The following is a 26,179-nucleotide window of genomic DNA, read 5'->3' as shown; positions in this document are numbered from 1 at the left end:
GAGTCCTTGAATATCCCATTTAGGCACATGCCCAGAGCAGCCTTTGGCCATTCTGGCATATTGATACCATGGCCTCTGTGCTCCCACTGGCCTTGACTATCCAGGGGCCTGGCATGGTTCCCACAGACCCTAATCCCATAGTAAGAGTTTCTGATAAGGGCTGACATCATGAAGCAGAGTTCATCTAGCATTGTCTGGTACCGGACAAGCTCTCTTTTTGTGTGTGCTGCTTGCAGAGCTACTTAGATCAAGCTCTGAAATGGTGTGAAAACCACCATCACGTGTGTGGGCTCAGGGTCCTTTGCGAGAGACTCCAGTGTAGTTCAATGTCAGATGCTGTCTTTAACTGGCCCAGGGCTAACTCTTTAGAGCTCCAAAGCAACCCAACATTTGAGGTTGCCTTCTTGGGCCTGTGTCATATGAGAAGATCCAAGCTGCATACTCAGCTCAGGTTCCGTCCTTAACTGAGCACGGGGGCAGGCCAGCAAAAGGCCTGGGGACCCTGAGATCCATTCCACATTCTTTCTGCCTGTAAGACCCAGTCTCTGGAAGAGCCCCTGGTGGTATGTGAGTTATGGGAGGTAGAACCCTGTAGGGGCCAGTGATATTTAGCCGTGGTGTTCACAGATTCAAACTGTGCACCAGCACTGTATCCGGGGCTACTCTGCAAATATCTCAGGCTGCACCAAAGGCAGCTGCCACCTGCCTAGGGCCTGCTGAACTTGTGGTAGGGGAAGGGCTCAGTAGGTCCTCAGGGTAAGGCCAGAAGGGGTTATCAGGTTGAAACAGACTAATATGTGGACCTGAGGAGAGAAGGCTCTTCACAGAAATGGCTGCACTGGTCTGGTTTGTAAGGGAAAAACTGCTCACAGACCAGAGCCACACAACTCAGTCTCTCCCTGTGTGCCTTCGCCACCCGGAGTCAGCCTGAAAATCCTCGAGAGCTTTCCAAGATGGACTGCCTTTCAAGCGCTGTGTGGTCCCAGCCCAGAGACACCTCTTCAGAGTGCGAGCTCTGCAGGGTTGGGTCACAGGAAGTCGGGAGGGCGAGGCTAATATATTCACCCAGGCTGATGCTTTTTGGAGAAGAGTGCTCAATCCATGTATGATGTGGTCTGTGGGTGGTGTGAGAGATGGACTCAGCACATGAAGTAACTTTGCCATCTCTCCGTCCAGTTTTCACCCTAAAGCCGTTCAACCCAGTCTCTTCCTCTTTGACTACAGTCTGCTATGAGCTACATTTGCCCCAGCAGAGCCCAGAGTGAGTGACCACATGGGGGATTCTGTGTGCTGGCCACTTAAGACTGCAGTTACCTGTGGTTCTAGTAGATGCCCCTCTTACCCAGTGGCTGAAGTCCTGGCTGATTTTCACAGCCAGATGTTCTGTGAAATCTTTCCCCTGGCTCTGGTGCTCTCCACTTTAGGCCCATGTCCTAAGTATAGGTTTATGGACATAGACATTCCATTTAGCATATTCCTATATTATAAAAGGCTAATACATAAATTGTCTCCTAAACTGGGAGTTTGACTAGGCATTCGACCAGGGAACTGGGCCAGCGCACCAAAATCCCTCATTCCCTCCCCCACAGCCAGGCAGACTGGCTCTGATTGTGGAAGCCGGGCCAGATCCCTCCGATGCAGGAATATGGGCACCAGGCCTCTAGTTTTGGAATAAAAAGCAGAAATCCTGATGTTCCAGGAGAGGCTTAATAAATCTTGGGTTGCCAGTTCATGTAACAAAACTGCTATTTCAGATTTAAAAGATATGTGTGTTTTTGTGTGTATGTGTGTGTGAGTGTGTCTCTCTGTGTGTATGACTGTGTGTGTCTGTGTGTGTGTGTGTAATCTTACCGATTATAAGATACCATTTAGGGAAACGTCCAGAATCAGTAAAGGAGCAGAGGCAGAGAACAGAGCAGGGATTGTCATGGCAGGAGGGTTGGAAGCAAGGACTTTAGGGCAGGGTTTCCTATTGGAACTTTCTAGATAGTGATGTTCGTTGCACCACATCATAAATATATTTCATGCTCTGGAATGGCAAAATTTAAAATATAAAATAATATTTTATTTAGAATGTAACAAAAAATACATCATACACTGCGTAACATAATAACATGATACCTACAACAAGCGAAAAGATAATTAGGTAGAAGGGTATCACTAACTCTGGTTCGCATGGGGGAGTAAATAACCAGGACAAGTATGCTAAGATCTTCTTTAAAGTAGGATATGCTGTCTGGGACAAAGGAGGCTTCAGAGGAGCAGCTGGAGCAGGTTTCCAAGGTGACATGACCTCTGGGGATGGAGGTGCAAACAGATCAGTGTCCATCTGGCACCCCTTATCATGTTTGGCTCCTGGTACAGCAGCAGCAGCTCGCTCTGCCTCCTGGGCTGGTGTTGCAGGTGTGAGAGAACAGATCACACATGAGCTGGTATTTCCAGGTGCCCCCCCAAGGACAGAGCACATCCTCAGCCCAGGACATCCCCCCAACAGGCTGCCAGCAGATGGGTGGTCTGAGGCCAGTCTTTATTTTCCTCTGGCCTCTGGGAGCTCCCTGTGAGATGGCACTGACCCCTGTCCATCAGCTCACATCACCTCCACTCCCCACCCATCCATACTCCCTCCAACATCTCACCCATGGGCTCATCCGCCCTGCGCTCCAGGTCCCTGGGCCTGGCTGTTTGGAGGTGGCCACTGTGATCCAGGCGGGGAGTGAGCAACTGGCGGTGGAACCTGAGTGGCTTTGGGTGGGGAAGAGCGTGGGCCCTGGACCGCTTCCTGGGAGGAGACCTTGTCCTGCCATCCACAGGCCCTGGTTCCCCTGGCTCCCAGCTGGCTGCACGCTCTGTAGGCCTGCTCTGGCCCTCATTCGTTCCCATGGGGCGGGGGTCTCCGTCCAGCATCTGCTGCTCCTCCATCATCTGGGTTGGGCGCTGCAAGGACAGTGACCATCAGCCAGTGCGGATGCCTCCCGCCCGCCAGGCCCTGGTCCCTGCTGCTCTGGGATCAGGCCCAGCCCTGAGTCTGCACAGACCTCCACCCGGGGAGGGGTGGAATAGGGGGAAGGAGGTGCCCCTCCAGGATCAGCCTAAACCTCGGGCAGAGGGAGGTGCCCACACTCCGTGTCCACCTATAGCCTTGACCTGGGGGTGAGCATGACAGACCCACAGGCTTCTGACCCCACAACCTCAGCCTGCACCTGCTCAGGCCAGGCCCTCCACAATCAACCACCTAATCCCCTACCATCAAACACACACACACACACACACACACACACACACACACACACACACACACACACAAGTGGAGGGGACATGGGGCTGGGGAGGGCCATGACGGTGATGGGCTGGCTCTGAGAAACCCGCCCTGGGCCTCCCTGTGTTACCTCTGGGTTTGTCCGAGCAAAGTGCCAGAACCAGGGGCGTCGGGGCTGGGTGCGGGGCTGGGTGCGGGGCTGGGTGCGGGGCTGAGTGCGGGGCTGAGTGCGGAGGCAGCTAAGGCAGCGGAGGAAGAAGCCTTCCCTGTGGGCTCTGGGCCCTTCCCTGCGGCGGGGCAGCGGCACACAGCACAGCATGCTGGCGAGGCTGTCTCTGGCAGGGCACAGGGGCTGCTTCAGAACACGGCTGCCTGGCTACGGGTTCCAGGACTGTTGGGCTCTGTCATCAGGCTGTGAGGTCACTGCTGGGGGGAGGGGGGGGGGAGTTCAGGGTAGCGGCCAGGGAGGTTTTCTGTCATGTTCACACCCCAGGCCAGGGCTGGGGGTGTGGACATGGAGTGTGGGCAGTTTCTGCTACCCCAGGTTTATGCCTACACTGCAGCTGAATCCAACCCCCCTGCCAGCCTGGTGGCCCCACGCAGCCTGTTTGGTTGTCCTTTCAGTTGGGATGGTCACTTAGGCTTTTATATAGATTGATATGCCTGACATCAAATGATTTGGACAATGACCCTTTGTTATTGTTGCACTTTTAGTAAACGATCTGAGATTTGGAATCTTGTTCAAGATTTCAAATCTAGAATAAATGTAATCAAGATATACTATTATAGTATACATATATGTTCTGACTATAAATATGACACTTTTAAACTATGACCTTTTTCTTTTTTTAAAAATATATTTTATCGATTTTTTTTTTTTTTTTTTTTTTTTTTTTTTTTTTTTTTTTTTTTTTTTTTTTTTTTTTTTTTTTTTTTTTTTACAGAAAGGAAGAGTGAGGGATAGAGAGTTAGAAACATCGATGAGAAACATGGACCAGCTGCCTCTTGCACATCCCCTACTGGGGATGTGCCCCCAACCAAGGTACATGCCCTTGACCGGAATCGAACCTGGGATCTTTCAGTCCGCAATGCCGACACTGTATCCACTGAGCCAAACCGGTTTCAGCTATGACCTTTTTCTTAACTACTTTCTTCACTAAATGCTGGCAAAAAAAGGGACAGCAATGAGTCTAATTAATGCCTGCAGAATATATGAATGGGTTGAGCTTTTCTACCCTCAGCATCCAGCAGTTATTATGTTATAAGATCAAATAATGTCATGTATGTATTACTGAGCAGTTCAATTCAAGTTAAGAAGTTATTGTCATAAATAATAGTGAAATTAGAGTTGAATCCCAAAATTCCTTGGGAAATATGTGACCCCCTTGATTTTTGTTAAATTAGCTCTTTCTTCTCCATTTCAGTAAGCTATGTGGCCCCATTTTAAAGGACTACAGTTTGCCTTGTCAGTATTAAAATAGCCTGTTATGAAGGTGACATTGTGTGCTCTCTCTGAAGGCTCATCTGGCTGCTGACTTCCATCCTAGTGTCCCCAGAGCTTTTCATCTCCTTATTCTAATTGCTATACTTTTGAATGCTGTCCCTGATTGGAACAGGCCATTGAAATGGCATGCACTGGGTGATTGACACAGCCTGTACTAGTATAAATATCTGTTCTCTTAAGCCCACACCATGTCAACCAAACTGTCAGAGCTAGTCTACTGCTAGGGCCTTTTCAAAATCATAATTAAAACATGAAGCCCACTATTCAATTATAAGTTCATAAATTAGGCTCCATAAAAAAATACTCTTAGGACTCTATGCATAAGAGTTGAACACTCTTTTCCTCTCTCTCTGTTTTTGAATGGAGTTGGTATTTGAGTCCATAGTTTCTGGACAAAATTGTTATGTGAATTCATCATATTCAAAGAGTCATAAAATCTACTAGAAGCCAAGTATTCTGCTTTGTCTCCACTAAATATTGTTGATGGATATAAAGAGAAGGATGTTCAAGAGCCTTATAAATGTTTTATTGGATGTGGAGGATGAGCAAGGATCAGGTGTGGCAGATAAATTTGTGAACATTTTTAAAACAATTCTCAGGATGTATCATGATTGTTGGATTTCCAGAAATCCATAGTGAAATGGGAGGGCATATTTCTAAATGTAAAGCAATTATGCACAAATTAAATTTTAAGGATCTCTAATTAAAGAGAAATTTCCAGAAAGTCTTGTGGTTAGATTTTTATTTTTCCCTTTCTTGTCATTTCTTATAACCTTTCTCTCTCTTTACTCTGTGGCTTAGCATCAAATATCATCTTTATAATATTGGTAGTCTCACAACTTCAAGGATATGAAAATAAAGAGTTATACAAGTTATACACTTCAACAGAACCACAGAAAAGGCTAAATACATATGAGTTATTGTTGATTACTTTTTAAGAATACCAATTCAACCTATTGATTTTGTTTTCTTTTTTATCCTCACTTGAGGATATTTTTAAAGTTGGTTTGAGAGGGATAGAGAGAAAGAGAGAGTGGGGAAGAAGAAATAAAGAGAGAGAGAGAGAGAGAGAGAGAGAGAGAGAGAGAGAGAGAGAGAGAGAGAGAGAACCATCCATGTGAGAGAGAAACATCAATAGGTTGCCTCTTGTACCTACCCTGACAAGGGATCAAATCTGCAATCTAGGTATATGCCCTGGTCAGGAATCAAACCACAACTTTTTGGTGTACAGGACAATGCTCCAACCAACTTAGCCACCAGCCAGGGATATTATAGATAACGTTTTAAGGACACCAATTCTATCTCTGAATCTCTATTCCTGCTACGGCTCTTGATTTACACATTTAAGAAAAACTGGTAGAATTCAATAAGTTACAACAAAAATTTAAAAACAGAACTACCATATGACTAAACAATTTTTCTTTTGTGTATTTGTCTAAAAATAATTGAAATCAGGATTTTGAAGATATGTATTAATACTACTATGTTAATTGCTTCATTATGCACAATGGTCAAGATATGGAAACAAACTTAATATCCATCAACAGATGAACTGATAAAGAAAATCTGTTATATAAGATAATGAAATATTTAACCTTAAAAAAAATCCTGCCATGTTGACAACATGGATGAACCTGGAGGACATTCTCCAAAGAAAGGGCAGTTGTGGGTGTTAACAACAGATACCCACAGCACTTGGGGAATGAGTTGCCAGCCTGGGAAAGGGGATCTGGCTTGAACACCAAGGACAGCCACTGAGGTTGCCTTCCTTAACGGACTGTGATGGAAAAATCAATCAGACAAAGAGACTGAAGACAGCTGTATTATGTGAACACACACATTCTTCAGATTCGACTAATGAGCGTTGGGGTAAGAGTATGACAATTTATTTGCAGAGTTCAGACACTGAAGCACTCAGCAACTAGCAGTTCAGCCAGGAAATGGATTCTGTCATGGAGAGCTCTCCTTCCCCTCAACAAAGCCATGGGTGCTGGAGTGTGAAAGGGCCATGCTCAGACTGAGAGTGGCCTTTCGGCTTCTTCCTTCAGCTACTTTCCTGCTCCTTCCTTGAGTTTTGTCATGTAATGGGGAGGAAGATGCTGGTTGAGAGCTGGAAGATGAAATCAGGAAGAATATGGCTAACAAATGTGGATGTAAATAAAAATATTATTTGCCTTCTATGATATGAATCACCAACACCTCCATTTATGCATTTTATTTGGGGCTGTATTTATAAAATAACCCTGCTGGGCAGAGAGAATGGAAAATAGGGTTAAATGTGATTAGTACTAACTAATCTCATTGTCATCATAATGAACTTGTCCTTATTATGGGGTTTCAACACAGAGTAAGTCTGAAGCACTGCATCTTGAAACGATGCAGGCAATGGTTTCTAAATGTTTTGCAACCACACAGAAAAACTTGTTTCCATGATCATAGTCCTAAAGGTATAAGCATCAGCCTAAGTTATTATTTCTTTCAAAATTTCAAAGAAAATTGTATTTAATTGAAAATTACTCTCTAGGCTCCTATTACCACAAAAGGCTGAAATTGCTGATTAAAATATGTGAGTAAGGAAACTGGCAGCATTCATAAGAGGGAAACCTTAAGAGTTCAATCTCATGTATTTGCCTCCCTCTACTTAATGAGTCTTCTTCCATAAAATCATTCTCATGGCAGAATTCCAGGTTAAGTTCCATACACATCTCCTATCCTTCCCAGAGTTCCCTCTGGGAGGCTTGCTGCTCTCAATTACTTGAGTGTACGTGAGTAGAGATGATTGTATAGTAGATGGAAAGCCTATTGGCAAAGGGTCTGTAATTTCCCTAACATGAGCTCTGGTCTTGTTTTGAGAGACCTTCCTCTTCAAGTGTATTCTGCAGGTATAGACACAGTATGACATAAGTATCACTTTGCTGACCCACTCACGAATTCTTTCTATTCTGTTGACATTTCGAAGTGTAGAAACCTATTAGAAATATATTAGCACCATTTCCCAAAGGGTATTGAGTAGGTGGCCTACCCTTAAGGCACCTGATCAAAGTATTTGGGTACCACTATTTGATCCTTCAAAAACATCGCAATGCACAGAAGCATATTAAATTTTTTTTTTAATCTAACCAGTGGCATCCTAACATATTTAACAGCTAAGTCCCTTTTACATTGAAACTCCCATTCACCATTAAAATCTTTTTAAAAAATATTTTTATTGATTGATTTCTGTGTGAGTGCACATGCATGAGACAGAGAGAGAGAGAGAGAGAGAGAGAGAGAGAGAGAGAGAGAGAGAGAGAGAGAGAGAGATCAATTTGTTATTCTACTTATTTATGCATTCATTGGTTGCTTTGATTCTTGTTCCTGACTAGGGATCAAACCTGCAACCTTGGCTTATCAGGATGATGCTCTAACCAACTGAGTTACATAGCCAGGGTCAACCAAGTTCCTTTTACCTTGGAACTCCCTTTCACCCTCGAAGGGACACATGCATTTCCTAGAAAAATGTATTCAGAAATGTTGGACAACAGCAAGGAGTCTTTATAAAAAGGACAACTAGTTAGGATCACCTATTTGATTTACTGTGACTTCCCCATATCACTAGTCTATCCACTCTCATCCCTATCAACCCTTGTCCCTGCATAGCACCTCCATCTTTTTTAATGAATAATGTAATACAGGAAAAATTATGGTGTTTTCAGGCATACATTAAGGCCTGAAATATTTTGAGATATAAGTAAAAGCATATCTATTTTTCTATATCTGATACTCTAGCTGTATATCTTACTTTGCTTTTCATACATGAAAAATCTTATATACCAGCAGGGCCAGAGAAAGAGAAAGAAAAATCATACTTAGCATATTTTCTTTCCTGTGATACCTAAGCACTTAAACAGAATATATATATATATATATATATATATATATATATATATATATATACACAAATACAGAAAGCCAAACAACCCTATCAAAGTTGAAGTAGTATATTTAAACATTTGAACATCGAAATCTACTAAATTAAAATGGAGAAAATACCCAAAACATTCAATAAAGCTTTTCAACCTGACTATAGGGTTACCATGACAACGCAACTCAAAAATCCCTCTTCTTCATATAAAGTTGCTGAAAAAATGCCCATGGTGGAAGCAGCATGGAATCCTCAAATTTATGACTACTGAACAGAGGTACAAAGCATCTCCAAAACATTTGATAAAGCTTCAGGGTGTACATTTTAATATCCTCCTTTAAAATAATAATAAAAAGACCCAAGCCATTTTCACACTACTTCATTTTACTTTCATCTAAACTGTTTTGAGGATTTTATGCTATTTTAAAGTCATTTTCTATTAAAGAAAACAGTGTTGATTACAATGACCTAATGAGGAATATTAATAACATAGATCTTTAAAATAGGTGAATATGAAGCATGACATGGAACAAGTCCCTGCACAAATCAAGCAGCAGTTGTCAGATTGATGCCGAGTCAGCACTGCCAGTGTGATCTCCTGCTTCCTGCATGTTCCTGGGGAGACTTTAATATGCAGACACCCACTACTATAGGAAATAGAAGCAAGACCCTCAGCTATTTTATTTTCAACCCGTGGTGATTTCTTGGAAGAACAATATGTGTGCAAACATGCAGGCATATATGTGTATATTTTCATCTCATGCACATATCAACATAATTTATCCTATATAATAAAAGCCCAGTGTCCAAAAAGGTAGAAAGACCAGAATAACTGTGGCCCTTTGCCTTGACCAGCCCTACCCCCCAGCAGGAACCCCCACCTCGATTAGGGGCATGGCCAGCCTACAAACTGCCTGTGGCCCCCTGTCCATGCTGGCTCCAACCCCAGAAGCGACGCCCACCCTGATTTGGGGCCCCCATAAGAACAGGCCACCTGCCCCCACCTGTGCACTGGGCCTCTATCCTATATAATAAAAGGGTTATATGCAAATTGACCCTTATGGCAGAACGACCAAAATGACCACTTGACCAGTCACTATGAGGTGCACTGACCACTTCTTGGTCCCTTTCCCTGGCTGGCAGGCTCCAATCGCCCAATGGCAAAGGGGGGTCTGAGGGTGGGTGTCAGTGTGGGATGGGGCCAGCTGTGGGCAGCCGGGGAAGATGGCTGTGATTGCAGTCCAGGCCTAGGGTCAGTACCTGGACACAAATGTTGTGCACTGGACTTCTAATATATATAATATTATATATATGATCAGTTGACCAAACAACCAGTCAACCAGTTGCTATGATGTGCACTGACCACTAGGGGAAGACACTCAATGCAGGAGTTGCCCCCTGGAGGTCAATGCCCTCCCACAGCCAACTTCCTGCAGTTGGCCAACCTTCCATAGTCCACTGGTCTGGCCAGCCGGCCAGCCACGATTAACCCCAATCACTGGTGAGGACTAGGGGTCCTACCCAAGCTCGAATTCATGCACTGGGCCTCTAGTGTGTGTATAAATTATATGCATGCATGTGTGTGCATTATTTTTTAATATATTCTACAGGTCAACATAAAATAATTGTTTCACACAGAAATGGTTGGTGTAAAGTTTCCTCTCAATATAAAAAATTAAAATAAAATTTAGAAAGGAACATTTTCATCATAATGTCTCACTAGGAAAGCTTGATAGTCAGGTAACTGGTAACTAAATAGTCTGAATAATACACTTCAAGGAGGAATGGACAGGTCCTGGATATTATTCCTCAGTTCCTGGAGGTAATTTATAACTAAATAATGAGAAAGTGTTTTAAGTTAACCTACAGTGCTGTTGGATTGATTTTGTTTGAATGTTAGTTTTCTTATTCATCCTTTCTCCAGCCTAAGCATGTTTTGCAATGAGTTAATTCATCAAATTGAGAAAAACGGTGCTTCATTTCAGCCTGTTTTTATTTGGAATTGGGGAGCAATGTTATCATGTCTTCTTATAGTTGGTACCGAGTTACATGCAGGTAATGCCGAGCAAAGATATTTTCCTGGAAGTAGATTTATCTGTATTGTAGGTCAGACAGAGTTTTTTAAAAGCACGCAAGTACAAAATCCTTCGTATCCCTTGGGCAATGTGCTTTCTGGAATTGTGTCCATTTCTTCCCCACACCATGGCAATCATTCCCCGAGGCAAAGCATTCTCAGTTTGCTTCTGTGAACACTTTCAGTAGTAGTTTGCCAAGTGTGGATTAGACCACCACCACAATCATCACCTGGGAACTTGTTAGAAATGTAAATTCTCAGGCCCTAGACCAGACCAACTATACCAGACGCTCAGGATGGGGCTCTGAATCCTTTCATAGGTTCTACTGATTATTGGGATGCACACTGAAGTTGGAGGGCCACTGCTCTACAGGTGAGTGTTTGAGAGGATGACGATGCTGATGACATGGATGACAATGGGGATTAGGGAAAAGGGAAAGAGGAAGTAAAGGAGAGAAATTTAGAATTGGAGAATTGGAAGGGAATGCGGGACCATTTGATGGCATCTTTCATTTTCTCTGTGAGCCGAGGAGAGGTTAAGTGGCTGGTCCAAGGTCAGAAGCACAGCTAGCGAGAGAAATAATATTTGCTGACTCTAAGATGAGTAAAAGTTGAATATCAGAAGAGAACTAGGAACAGGACTTTTCATATGCATGGTGTATAATTTGTCTTCTTTGACAATGTGGCCCTTTCACTGGTGGTGGGAGTTCAGCTTCCAGAGAACACTGGCGACACAGAGATTTTACTCCAAAAAAGCCATTTTGGAGCCATAGCTATGAGTAGTGATGTTGTTTTCCTTTTTTCAGAGAACTCAAAAGTGACCACTGTGGGGAAAAGATGCATATCTTAAAGGTCCATGCCTCAAAGGCTAACATCTTGCCACCACACAGGACACACATATTAAGTAAGCAATATCTACAATACAGATGCTATATGCGTAAAAATAGGATTGGACCTTCTGGAATACAAACTTTGGTAGCAGTGGTTCTCAAAATTGGGTGTGCTTTCATATTTCTTAGGAGATTAAAAAACCCTGAACCCAACCCAGACCAATTAAATTGAACCTCTGGCAGTGGGACCCATACATTGATGTTTTTGAAACTCTCCAAATGATTTTAAGGTGCAATCATATGGGAGAGCTAGAGTTCTAAGGCTTTGATCTTAAAGTGTGGTCCTTAGACTGGCAACATGGCATCACCTGGGATTATTTTTAGAAATGAAGAATCTTAGGCTCCTCACCCCCTGATTAATAAGAGTGCATTTTAACAAGATCAAAACTGATTTATGTGCACATTAAACTTTGTGTTTTGTGAAGCATCAGCTTTTCTATTCAAAACTTAAAAGCAAAAGAGCTCTGTGCTTGATACAGATAATTTTTAATATACTGAAAAGAAAAGCTGGAAATCAAAATTCAGAATCTCACCAGTGTTATTTTTTGTATCTTTCTATAAATATATTATTTATCTTATATATGTTGTTTGTATTTTATATGCATTATTCATTTCACACTCTTTACACAGTGTTGTTGTATTATTTGGGAGGATTTTTCCTGACTGATTGAAAAACTATTGGTAGAAAGTCCTACAATGTATTTATTATTCACATGCAATAAAAGCCAATCAGAATTTGAAATTCACTTTTAATAGTTTATTTGAAATCACCAATATTAAAGTATATTTTTAAAAATCCCACTCATATCTGATCCTAGAGGACTCTTGCTTAAGTGGGCAAAAATACAGTGAGGAGAAGTCTTATGATGAATCAAGGCAAAATAACCTCAACCTGCAAATAACAGTCATGGAGAAATAATTTCCATGTGCCCCATTTCGTTATTCACAGGTATCTTCATGCATCCAAAAATGCTTAAAACACATCCATGCATTAAACTTGCTTTTAAAATTACTCTGACACTTTTGTGGAATGCAGTGAAGGGGGTTAAAACTGAGTGGCTGTGGTAAAAAAGAGAGTTTTATATAATCAAGCTTTTGATTTTTACGGGCAGTTGAATTTTATGGGCTTATAACATGCATGCGAGGGATTATGAAATGAAAGAGAACTGTGTGAATCTCTCTGCAGATTGGCACTCACTGCTTCTTCGTTGAGCAGGGAGCAGTGTGGGGTCATGATGGTGCTGGTCAACAGAAACGGGTGAGAGGACCAGAGGATTGGGGGTTGTAAGAACCACTGAGTCCTGGTTTGCTAAGGAAAGCCCAGGTTGTTATCTGTTATCATAGGATAATTTTAAAAGCGTTCTCTCTCTTGCCCTAACCAGTTTGGTTCAGTGGATAGAGCCTCGGCCTGTGGACTCAAGTGTCCCAGGTTTGATTCTGGTCAAGGGCATGTACCTTGGTTGCTAGTACATCCCCAGGAGGAAGTGTGTAGGGGGCAGCTGATTGATGTTTCTCTCTCATGGATGTTTCTAACTCTCTATCCCTCTCCCTTCCTGTCTGTAAAAAATCAATAAAAAATATATATTTTTAAAAAAGTGTTCTCTCTCACCCTTAAAAATGTCCTGATTTGGAAATAAAGTATGTGCTTCTACACACAGAACATATAACTCAACTCTATCATGATATAGAGCAGAAAAGTCCAAAGTGGTTAACTGTGTTATTCCTTGGTTAAAAGCAACTACAGCAACAGCAAACAAAACTTTGAATGGCTAATTGTTGTCCTCTGGATCAAGTCCAAACTCTAGCATCATACAGACAGCCCTGCGTGGTCTGGTCCTGCTTCCTCCCAGTCTCTTTTCCTCTCATTCTATCTCCGTCTGGCTCCGCCATATTTCCCTCTTATTTTTGCTCTCTTTTTAAAAAAAATTTTTATAGTTCTTTAAAAAAACAACTTTATTGAGAGATAACACATATCATACAATTCACCTACTCAAAGTGTATACTTCAACAGTTTTTAGTATATTCACATAATTGTGCCAACATCATAATCAATTTTATTTTATTTTTAAATTTTATTTTATTATTTAAATTATTATAAATAGTAGTACATATGTCTCCTCTTTTCCCCATTGACCTCCCCCCGGTATCCCCTACCCCTGACATTTTCCCCCCCACTCCCCATGTCTTGTATCCATTGGTTATGCTTACATGCATGCATACAAGTCCTTCCGTTGACCTCTTACCCCCACACCACCCTTACCCTCTCTTGCCTCTCCACTGTAGTTTGGCAGTCTGTTCAATGCTTCTCTGCTTCAGTATCTATTTTTATTCATCAGTTTATGTTGTTCATTATATTCCACAAAAGAGATCATGTGGTATTTGTCTTTCACTGACTGGCTTATTTCACTTGGCATAATGCTCTCTAGTTTCCCTTGTCTCATTCTTACTTTATATCATATATTCAGACATTCGCACAGAAGTAGTTATTAGTTCTGCTTTACACACATTTCCAGCTACACTCCTTTTTGGATACCTGATAAGGTTGGACCTACCAGCTTCCCAGTGATGGTGGTTGGTCACACTAAGTAGCAAGCGTTTAGGTGCTTTCTTTTTTAACTAGATGGCAGCTCAAAATAGTTCCATCTTGGAAGTCATGTATTTTTACATGCTTTATTTTCTGAAGGGCATATCTTAACTACTTATTCTCACTTCCTTTATTTTCCTTTATCTTTTTAGGTTATTTTCCAAACCTCAAAATGTCCTCCACCCTATTGAAAGGTGAGGCATAAATCAATATATGAATGCCCCACATGGTGCTGAACACTGAAGATCCAAGATTTAATAAGACGGGCCCTGCCAGGAGAAACATCACCCTCAAGAGGGAGAGTCGCACAGCTTCAACAATTTTACCACATTATCATGTGCTACAAGGGTGCTTTCTTCTCACACTTCTCTAATTTTCCTGAGAATGAGTTTTCTCTCAATAGATGCTATCCTCTTTCTTTTCCTTTACTCACTCTGCCTCAGAAGAGATAGAGTTACTTGTATGATTGGTAAATTGGGAAGAAAAAATAGGTTATGCTTAGAGGCAGGGGAGATCAGCCCTGCCGTACTTGGATGGATATGCCTCTCTAATTTTGGGGTTCAATAATGGGAAGACTATTAGGCATTCATGTTAAGTGACATTCCCCAATCTGACCTGTATCAATAATAAAAGTCAAAGCTCTTTTGGTGGGCCATTTGTCATTCCTTGGTTTTATTTCTCAGTTTGTTCAGAACCTGAGCAAGGAAGAGGTGGGCTCTGTATTGGGGGCCCCTTGGAGACACCAACACCTGGTAAACTGACCGGCACAGTGAGAACTAAAACTAAAAGATTTGAAACCAGGGGAGCAAAATATACTCTAGAAAGGCTTTTGGTGAGGCAGGCCATTGTGACCTTGGCAGTTTGCAGAGGTTTCTAGTAGGCCAGGGGGAGTTTTATAGCCGTGCTGTTTGCTTTTAACTGTTGTGGCCCCAGCAAGAGGCTGTATGCCAGTCACATGGTGCTCTGACCTTGACGATTGACCATAAGTGGGTGGCAATTATAAAGGCACTTGGCTGAGGTAAAGGTGTGCAGGGGGCCCACACCAATGCAGTGTGAATGGGCTGGGCAGAGCCGCAGGGAGCCTCTCTGGGAACAGAGGGCCATAGAGGTCTCAGCGAATAAACACAGTGGAGGCAAGCATACCATCAAAGCATGCATTTCTGATCTCCACGTGCAGACAAACAAGCATGGGCCTCAGAGCCACAGCAAGAAAGGATTCCAGGCCAAAGCTACAGTTGTGACTGTAGGCAAAAATGTAATGATAGGAAAAGAGAGCTGTCCAGCCTTCAGCCAGGGGTGAGCAGAATGATATCTGCTGCTGTGAAACTGTAAGATGGCCGGCCCCAGAGGGATCTCTGAGCAGCCAGAGGTTCCAGGATTTACATTGTCAGTGGAATGACCAGGGAAGAGGGCCTCCAAGGGTTGCCCCAAATTCTGCTCTGAATTTAGGGCTATAGATAAAAATGGAGGGAATACAATTAGATTGCCGGGTTTTCATGTGCTCCAGAGGTATCTCCCATACCTGGTCTCAGTTGGCTCTGGATTGGCCAATCTACACTAATCAAAGAGAAATATTCAAATTGACCTCACCTTTGCAATGCTCACCAGCCAATTAGGAGTGGGTATGCAAATTAACCCAATAAAGATGGCAGATTAATTTGCGTGCAAATGCACTGATTGGTCAGGGTGGGACACAGGCATTCCGCACCACCACAGCCCACTCTGGGCTCTAGTTACTTAAATAAGAAGAATCGCCCTCAGGTGGTCCATATCCTCAGGTGGGTTTCAGAAAGTAGTGGGGCAAACAGAAGCGGAAAGTGCCTGCTCATAGGAAAACATGGGTGCTATGTCCCTAGAAAGTCCCGTGCTCCATTTGGAACTATGGAGGATGGAGATGAAAAGGGTGGCATGGACTCTGTGGGAAAGAAAAGCAAGTCAGATAAGATGAGATGATTAAGGCTGTTACTACTGTAAGTTTCTAAACTGTGTTAGATAATGCCTCTCTCAGAGAGGTGACAGGATTCAGAGATGGACCCTCTCCCTCTGGAGTTAAATTCACAGGCTAAGAATTCTGAAGCCCAGGCATCGAAGGGCTGACAACCAGGTGATTCTGAAGCCTAGATCTTTTTCAACTATCCTCTCTCCTTCAGTTACCTCCGAGTTTCACTGGATTCTGGGGACATAATTTTGAAATGGTTCAAATTATTCATCAAGTGAATTTCAGATTATGCATATATATTTTATGTAAATAGATTTTTGGTTCTCGCTGTTGGGAGAGATCGCCAGTGGATTTATGTTGTTTGGAATTACTGAGAGGTGCTATAACTCAGTGGAATTACTGAAAGGTGCTGTAACTCAGTGGCTACGAATGCACCCCAGTTTGAAGGCTATTCTCTAATTTGGAAGTCTGGCTTGCTTTTCCAGGAGTCAAAGCAAGCGAACAAACGGGGAAGGCATCCACATGATCATTACATGTACTGTATAGTATAATAAAAAGCATGCTGTGAGTTTATTTTAAAATTGAGTCTCTGACTGCACTCGGATTGCTCACTAAGGATTTTAACATAGCCGCAGATGCATTCTCATTCTCCAGAGAGATTCTTTTGTAGTTCCCTGGAAGATCCCACATTGCTTCTTTGAGTATGTGAATAACATCTGCGTGTGTTCTCTTTCATTTTTATCTTTTCTTTGTTTACCAAATGCCTTCAGCCACTGATCTGTGCCTTACTATTGTGCCTTCACTAGTCAGTGAAACGTTTTCTAGTTTGTTTCTTTGTACTTGAGAAATATATTTTCATTTGTTCCTTGGCATTGATACCAGCCTGTGGTTGGAAATGAATCTCTAAGTCTACTTAGTTTTGCTTAAAAGTACTATGAGGAAGGAATTAAGCACTCCCCATTTTTACACAGTAATATCAAGGGCACTCGAGTGGCAGCCTTAGACAACATTATGGCAAACAGAGATCTCACTCTTGTCTTGCCTTTATAGTTGGCACAGAAGCATTTTAGCGGGCAACCACAACAGCCAAGCAGGATCTCTCCAGGGCCTGTGCAAGCAGGAAGTGGCCCTTTTCAAAAGTCTTGCAGGAAGTGGAGTCAGTGAGCTGCATCAGCACATTTGGAAATCATGGTAAGGATTAAAATTACAAACTAAAAAGTTTTTTGTTTGTTTTTGTTTGTTTTAACAAAATGTACTTCTTTTGTTTCCTTTAAAAAAAAAAATCTCCCAAAGGATTGTATCTGGGATGGACTTCGTAGTATTTGATTTTGTGCAGGACTCTTGTTATTCCTTTCTTTGTCTTTTGCTCTGACTAGGAGGGATGGGCCCTGTAAATGTTAATCTGGTGCTACAGTTCATCCTCAGGGCCGGTCCTGTTGGCAGAGCAGATGTGCGCCGCTTTTCCAACAGAGGGCAGTATGGCTTTGCTAAACATGCTCTCGGGTTTGAAAAGCTGTCCTCTGCAAAGAGCAGAAAGGACATTAGGAAACAACCTCTGTCTTCCCATTTTGCTTCTGTTGCTTCAACTGCAGGTGCCATTTGGTGGTGGTGGTCGGGGTGGGGGTGACAATTATTTTTTAAAACTCTTTTTCCCTTCCACATGCTCCTGTCACCCAAGGGAGAAATGAGGGAAATAAAGGCAAAATGTGCAGAGTGAGTCTTAGGCACCCTGGCCAGGGGAGTATACACATTGCCCATTGCTGCGCCAGCCCCTCTTGGTCCCTCTCTACAAAGGGTCCGTGATTGTATAGGTTGTATCGATGCTGGGATTCCATCTGTACATTTCCTTTGCATTTTGGGCAATGTTCTTGACAGAAAAGCAGCTTGGTGTGAAATGTGATACAAAAATTGGCCGTTTGTAGGTTTCATTCTTAGCCCCATAGAAGATGCTCAGTTGTCCAACTAGGGTGAGCTCTGAGACCACCTTCTTAGCCAGGAATCCTCAGGAAATCATAGTTGGTGGATGCAAGGAAACTAACATTTATTGGATGTTTATTTTGTGTGCGGAATTACAAACCTTATGTAATGTATTCCATTTAATTTTCCTGACGTCTTTAAGGGGTGGACATAATGAATATTGTTTTCTTGGGAAAAATAGAGTCGGAGAGGTCCAGTGAGCTTCAATGAGGCCATGTGAGAGCTGGGCATAGAACTCTGGGCTCTCTGATGTCAGAGGCTAGTCTCATTCTAAACCTTCTAGTTTCCACCATCTCTCTCACCCTTTGCAAAAGGGTTGGCTCTGAACATTCTCAAATATTCATGCTACTTTAAGTTGCAACCATAGAAAAACTTGGCTCAACATACTGAAAACATTGACAAACCTAGGTAAAGGGGGCAACCATTCTCTTCTCAACCAATCTTTTAGAAACACACTTCTTTTCGTAACTTTCCTGCTGTGCCTGGATGAAAGCACATATGGGCAAAAAAACCTGAGGAAACTGAGGCTGAGCAGATGGACATAGAGGTTATGTGTTCATATAGTTTGCTTGAATTATAATTTGAACCCATGTATGTCTGGCTCAAACTCTTAAGGTTTTTCTACAAGGATTGCTTCTCAGTAATATTGTCTGAGGACCTGGACAAATCAGCCAAAGAGGAGGCCAATAGGGGAACCATGGAAATGACTAAGAAGGAAAGCTAGTGAGCTGATGAGCTTCGGGGGACTCAAGCTTCAGAAAGAAACCAACATGATCTGATACTGAGACATCCTCCCCAGACTCCAGACCACCAGCCAGCGCGGGTGCGGATTGCATTAGCCTCTCCCTTATGTGAGTGGCTTTCCCCCACATACAGCAGCTGCCTTTGAAGGCTATTTCGGTCCTCACAGAAAGCCTCTTTCCTTTTCCTTTCCATTTATTTTTATTTTATTTTTTTTCATAATGAATAAACACAGAGGTCCAGGCAGGCAGAGGCGAAGCCAAACACAAGTGTTTTCCAAAAGCCTCTGAAATAAACACCGAAGCGCTGTATTTCATAACCCTACACAAACCTGACAGTAGCCAGCTGTTGTCGGAGCTAAACACCACCCTAAAGAGCCAAGAGCCGGGAGGCAGAAAAGGGAGAAAGTGAAAATAACTCCTCTCTTACGAACCATAGGTGACAGATCAGCCAAGGGAAAAAAAAAAAAAAAAACCCTGGAGGAAGCAAAAGTCAATGAGGCGAAAGTCCTTGCAAATGACCCCTTGCCTGCTCTCTTTATGAGCCAGAAATCATCTCCCCAAATGGCCTTTTACTGCAGCATCTAAAAGCAGTCTCTCCCATCACAATTCTACATATTTATTCCAAACCTTACAGGAACTGTATTTCATATCACCAAATTTCCCAAGATTTGGGGGTTTTGCCCTATGTTTTTTCTTCTTTTAATCCATTTTTTAAAAATTTCTACACTGCTCTCCACAAATATGAAACGTAAGAAAAACTTTAAGGCCTCTTCTTATCTTCACTCTTATGGGTTCTATGGTCAGAAAAAAATTCTCGGGCATTCCCAGGCTTTCTAAACTAACCCTGTGAGCCCCTCTTCTAAGAAAATAGAAATTTACTCTTATTTAAAATGCGTCATGGTTGGTGATAGAGGGAACTCTGAATAAGAATTTTATTTGGCCCAAGGTAAAGAAAAACTAATTTCAAGGCTGTTTGATTTTATAGGAAGAGTAGAGATGTATCTATGCAGCCATTTTATTTAGCAAAACACTGTAAAGTTTATTTTCAGGGGTGGTGTGTGTAAAGGTACATCTGGGAGCTAACATGGAAAGGTTTTGAAAGCTAAGTTGTAATAAAGTCACATCATTTTGAATCATTCCTGTGAAAAAGACAGAGGACATAGAGGCTTCTTAGGCCTTCAAGTGTGGAAAATGTGGATGAGAAGGGATATATCTTTGAAGAGTGGGTCTATAGCATGGTAATAATCTGGGCTTTGTGGAAATTATGACTCTTAAGCCATAATTCTTTGGTGACTCTGGCCAAGGAATATTCATACAGTGAGATTCATGCGGTGTTATCTGATGTTGACTTCCTTTTTTTATTTTTGTAAATCCCCACCCAAATATATTTTTCCTTTGATTTTTAGAGAGAGAGTAGAAGGGAAGGTGGGAGGAGGATGAAAAGATAAGGAGATGGACAGGGTGGGGCGGGGGTGTGTGTGTGGGGGGGGAAGTGGGATACATCAACATGAGAGAGACACATCGATTGGTTGCCTGATTGGTTGCCTCTCGCATGTGCACCAACAGGGCGGGATCAAACCTGCAACCCAGGTACATGCCCTTGACCCAGAATCAAACCCACAACCTACAGGCCAATGTTCTAACCACAGAGCCACACTTGATGTTTACTTTCAAGCTGTTACTATTCTAGGCTGTAGTCCAGTCACCATACAATGTCTCTAAACCTTCAGTCCAAGTTCACCTTGCAGTGTGATGCTTTGATGGGTGAAGAGGAGGGCAGCAGCCAAGTGTAAGTAACAAGAAGTCAGAAAGAGGAAGCAGGCACCAGAGCCAGGCCAATGAGAAAGTGCTGGGAAGTCTGTGAGTGCGGAAATGCAGAATGAGAAGTGATGAGGACATGAGCCCACCTCCACCTAAGATCCACACATGCCCCAATAGAGTGCAGAATGTATCACAGTGCATGGAATTGAATCTGCATATTACTCTGTTGAATCTTGATCTAAATTAATTTGGAGCTTGCCGGAATCGGTTTGGTTCAATGGATAGAGTGTTGGCTTGGAGACTGAAGGGTCCTGGGTTCAATTTCGGTCAAGGGCATGTAACTTGGTTGCGGGCATATCCCCAGTAGGGGATGTGCAGGAGGCAGCTGATCGATGACTCTCTCCCATAGATGTTTCTAACTCTCTATCTCTCTCCCTTCCTCTCTGTAAAAAATCAATAAAAAATATATTTAAAAAAATAAATAAAATTAATTTGGAGCTTAAACTTAATTTCTAATTTGACCATCATTTACTTTGCAGGCAGACATTTAGTCCTTGTTTTGCATTTTTAACACACACACACACACACACACACACACACACACACACACACATATATATATATATATATATATATATATATATATATTTATTTATTTTACAGAGAGGAAGGGAGAGGGATAGAGAGTTAGAAACATCAATACGCTGCATCCTGCACAGCTCCTTACTGGGTATGTGCCCACAACCAAGGTACATGCCCTTGACCAGAATCAAACTTGGGACCTTTCAGTCTGTAGGTCGACGGTCTATCTACTGAGCCAAACCAGTTAGGGTTTGTTTTGCATTTTTATTTAGAAATATTGCATAGGTTCTTTTTCTTTTTTTCTTTTGGTCAGGAATATGTGCATACATTTACTTTGGCATACTTTCTGAATAAAAATAATAACAGTTTTTGGTAGTCATAGGTTGATGATTTACAAATTACTATACTCATCCTGTCACTCATTTCTTTTACAGTATGTACACACTTTTCTTAATACAAGGTGTTGAAAGATAATTTGAGGCATATTAAAAAATTTAAGAGTTTATTTGAGCAAAAATTGATTCAATTTAATCTAGCAGATAAAAAGGAGCTCCAAGAAGCTATACAAAATGAGAAACATTTTCTAGGAAGAAGATAGCGGGGACAAGGAAGTTATGCTAGGCAATAGCTGGTTGGTTATTGCAAAATGACTTTCTAGTAGGGGATGATGGTGGTTTACCAGGCAGGTTACCTAACTAGTGTTGCTCAGGTGATTCCTGATTGACTGGTTCAAGATTCCATTTCTGGAGAGCTGACACTGTAAGTTAAATCTTGGTTTGGTGACATGGGGTTTATCATAAGTGGCTTCATTTTCTGTTTGTTGTTTTGTTTTTTAACATAAGTATACGCTATTTCTGTGAAAACCAGTAGAAAGAAGAGCTTTTTATTTCTCAACACCAGTTAATATAAAGACAAAAATGAAAAAAGTAAACTGTTTTGTTGTGTTCTTAAGGTCTTGCTATGATGCTCAATTATTTGTTTCTAAGAAAAAAAATATTTGGATGTGCTAACTCTCCTTTTTAGTTTATTCTGAGTCCAAACTCTTCATCATTTTTATACACCAACACATACTTTTATTCATTTCCCAGTTATGACCATAGAATCAGTCATTGATAACAACTAGACTTGATTGTTTTCACTTGATATATTCTACAAGTGGGCAAGAAAATTTGTTCTGATTTATCCATACTTGTTAGATTTATTTATTTTATACTGAAATGTTTCCTTGATCCAATTTTATTTGTTTAATATTTCTTCAGCAATTTCTATTTTGGGTTTGAACCTACCTAGTAATTCCCTTTGCCATTTTTCTAACTCTAACGTGAAATGTTTCGGTTTTCCAGTCTGCTCTGGGTTAGCAGACCAATCAGACATGGGGCCTGCTTATTCCTACTTTGTATAGCTATCCAGGTATCTTATTTCTGATACATCTCCCTGAACTATTCCAATGTTGTTGTTGTTGTTGTTGTTGTTTTATGTGCTCTTTCTTGGGTGATCATGCCAGAGTGAAGACTTCCTTGGATGGCAGAGGTCCATCACACTTCCTGCCCATTGGCATTTCTCACTGATGTATCGCTCATCTCTCTGGCTATGGGTACTCTGGCTTTCTGGCACTTGGCTGTGTTATTACTGGGCAATTCTGAATCCTGCACCTGCCACTGGTATCTTGTCCAGAACATCAGGGTTCCTGGTGCAGTGCTGGCAGTAAGGAACCTCCCACCTCACTGTGGGCAGAGTTGCTTAGAGTAGAAGGGTCAAATTTGGCTCTTCGTTTAGTTATTGAGGGTAATTGCTCTTTCAGAGCAAGCAGACTCCTTTTGAATTAAATTTCATGTCTTACCTCCTGGAATGACTATTCTTCTGGTTCAATAGTGCTGGGTTAGGGCTATCTATTGGAAACAGGGATAGATGAAACAGATTTAAAGATGAATCCTTTTAACCCTCTATTCTTTGTAGAGCCTGTTTGACTGATAGGTAGAATGTAATTTCTAAAGCCTCAGTGTGTAGGAATAAATCAATATAATCCTCTTGTTCTACAGTTATGCTGATTGTATGTTCTGGTTTGCCCAATCTTTCACCGATTATCTTGGCATTTTGGCCATTTATCCCAGGCTTTCTATCTATCTTATATCTATATCTATATCTATATCTATATCTATATCTATATCTATATCTATATATCTATATCTATCTAAAAGCACAAATGGCTAGCTGACCAGCCAACCTGCTGATAGCTATGACACGCACTGACCACTAGGAGGAAGATGCTCAATGCAGGAGCAGAAACCACAGGCATGGAAACATGGAACAGACTGATGAATCTTGGGGGATGGAGGGGATGCAAAGAGATTAAACAAAGATCTTATATGCATACTAGAGGCCTGGTGCATGGATTCATGTATGGTGGGGTCCTTCAGCCTGGCCTGCACACTCTTTCAATCTGAGACTCCTCTTGAGATGTCAGAGAGCTGGTTTTGGCCCAATCCCCACATGCCAGGCCAAGGGACCTCACTGGTGTGCCAGAATCCATGCACTGAGCCGCTAGTATTAAAATAAGTTATTATTATACAATTCAAAATTACTAGATAGATGAAGAACCAGGAAAACATGAACACATTATAAGGAATCAGACCAGCATCTTTCTTCAAAGGAGGTAGGCCAAGCTGAGCAGCACATGCATGTTTTAATATACAATATTTGTAACTATAATGTAAAATTCAGAATGAAAGGTCTGAGAAAATTGTTACACATTTTCTTTCTTTTATGGTCTAGTAAATCAAGGCACTAGAACACCCAGCAGGTCCCTGACATACTCTCTCAATATTCTCTCTCTTTTTCCAAAAATAATCAGTTTAGACATTTTATGTGATATTTATCTTCCACTCTTCTATATTGATGTTTTTTTTAAATTTTAAAATTTAGACACTTTCCTGAACTAAGCCATTTTATGTCATTTATCATAAAACATAGCTAACAATTATAAATAAATTCATGTGGAATGAATGAGTGAATAAGTACATATATTCCGTTTAATTCTGTGCTTACTTCTAAAAAAAAGAAAAAAAGATGAAATATAAAAAATATCATCAGGTATTATTATGATATTTATGGAGTTAACTTTCTTGCTAAAAAACAAAATTTGCAAATTCCTCATCTAATACCAGGCTTTCATTCCAGTTGCTCAATTAACTAAATCAATCACAGTCTAATTATTTTATATTTTATCAGATCAACTTCCTAATAATAGGAATTATCAATGCATCATAGTTTTAATTTCAGGGGGCTTTTCATCTCTCTGTCTTCCATCTGAAATTACTTTAGCTTATTGTTGGATTATGCTGAGCCCAAGCAACTAGGTTCAAATTTTAGTCCTGTTATTTATTGATCAATGATTTTAGTAAAAGAAGTGTATTAAGCTATATTTCTTTCAGTGTATAAAACAACACAAGGCTATTGTAAAGATTAGATGGGAAAGCACATTTGAATTAAATGTTATAAACTTTTATTAGTATACTAATATATTACACACATATCATGCATATATGTACTAGGGATTGGCAGTATGGCAATAAGGGATAACCCTGTTTTCTTTTCTTTGTTTGTTTGTTTTAAACATAAGTGTTGAGAAAGTTCTCATTATTTAAAAATCTTTATTGTTGAAAGTTTTATATAGGTTCTCCTTTTCCACCCATTAACCACTTCCAGCCCACTCCAGTCCAACTCCCCAATCCCCTCCACCACCACCACCAGGCCCTAACCACCCCATTGTCTGTGTCCTTGGATCATTTTTGAGTACTGACTGTGATTGAGGGTTGGAGAATTTCCCTTTGACATAGTTCCTAGATGTATTGACAAAACTGTCATTACAAAAATACTCATAGGTGGCCTGTTATGCACCAAACAGCTCACACCTCCTGGGAGAACTAAAGTGAACATATGGAAGGGGCAGAGTGATAGACACCCTAATATTTCTGAATGAAAATAGCGGACTCCATTTGTCCATAATACACATTCACTGTTAACACTTTAGGGCAGGATTCAGCTAAGCAGATCAGTAATAAAGTTGAATATGAAAATAGGAGTCTTGTAACCTATTGTTATAAAAAACAAAACAAAACTTGTTTTCAAAGCTATTTGATAGTCCTCTGGTCAGACGAAAGCAAGAGTATGTCTTCTTCCTCTTTGTTTTTGTAATCCTCACCTGAGGGGTGAGGATATTTTTTCCATTGATTTTTTATTTTATTTTAGAGAGAATGGAAGGGAGAGGGGGAAAAAGAGGAGAAAAAGAAGATAGAGGAGAGAGAAACAGACATATCGATTGCTTGCCTCCCACATGCACCCCCACTTTGGACTGTAATAAAACCCACAATCCAGGTGCATGCCCTTGACCAGGAATTAAACTCACAATCCTCTAGAGTGCAGGCCAATGCTCTAATCACCAAGCCATGCCAGCCAGGGCAAAAATAAACCAAAAATTCTATATTCTCATTAATCTTTAAATTATGAGAGTTTATTATTAAAATAATAATATGTAATAATTATTAAAATGTTTCTTATAAAATAATACATCATTGAAACTAAATATTGAAATAACATAAGAGCATATAGAATAAAATGTATGTTATATACCTAATGTTTGCATTTCCCCAAAATTTATATATTGAAAACTAATCCCTACTGTAATAATACTTGGAACTGGGGCCTTTGGGAGGTGATTAGGTAATGAGATGAGCCCTCCTGAGTCGGATTAATGGCCTTATACAAGAGGCCCCAGAGAGCACTCTCCTCCCCTTTGCCATGTAAGGTTACAGAGAACCAGGAAGTGGGTCCTTACCAGACAATGGATCTGCTGGCACCTTGACTTTGAGCTTTCCTGCCTCCAGAACTGGTAAGAGAGAAATTTCTGTTTATAAGATACTCAGTCTATGGTATTCTGTTATAGCAGCCTAAATGGACTTAGACCAT

At 41.3% G+C, this 26,179-nt stretch overlaps 1 long non-coding RNA gene across 1 annotated transcript; it reads right to left on the bottom strand.

Annotated features, from left to right (window-relative positions):
- On the bottom strand, positions 1-21,666 carry LOC118716776. The gene is made up of 3 exons (XR_004987245.1): positions 21,656-21,666; positions 21,558-21,560; positions 1-129 (listed from the first exon to the last, which is right to left on the bottom strand). It is a non-coding gene; the product is annotated as an uncharacterized LOC118716776 (long non-coding RNA).
- Positions 21,667-26,179: the final 4,513 nt, after the last annotated feature.

Source organism: Pipistrellus kuhlii, unplaced genomic scaffold (assembly GCF_014108245.1).
Source record: "Pipistrellus kuhlii isolate mPipKuh1 unplaced genomic scaffold, mPipKuh1.p scaffold_m20_p_12, whole genome shotgun sequence".
In the NCBI taxonomy this organism is placed as follows: Eukaryota; Metazoa; Chordata; class Mammalia; order Chiroptera; family Vespertilionidae; genus Pipistrellus; species Pipistrellus kuhlii.
Note: the sequence above shows the minus strand (reverse complement) of the source record. Positions and strands in the feature narration are given on the sequence as shown.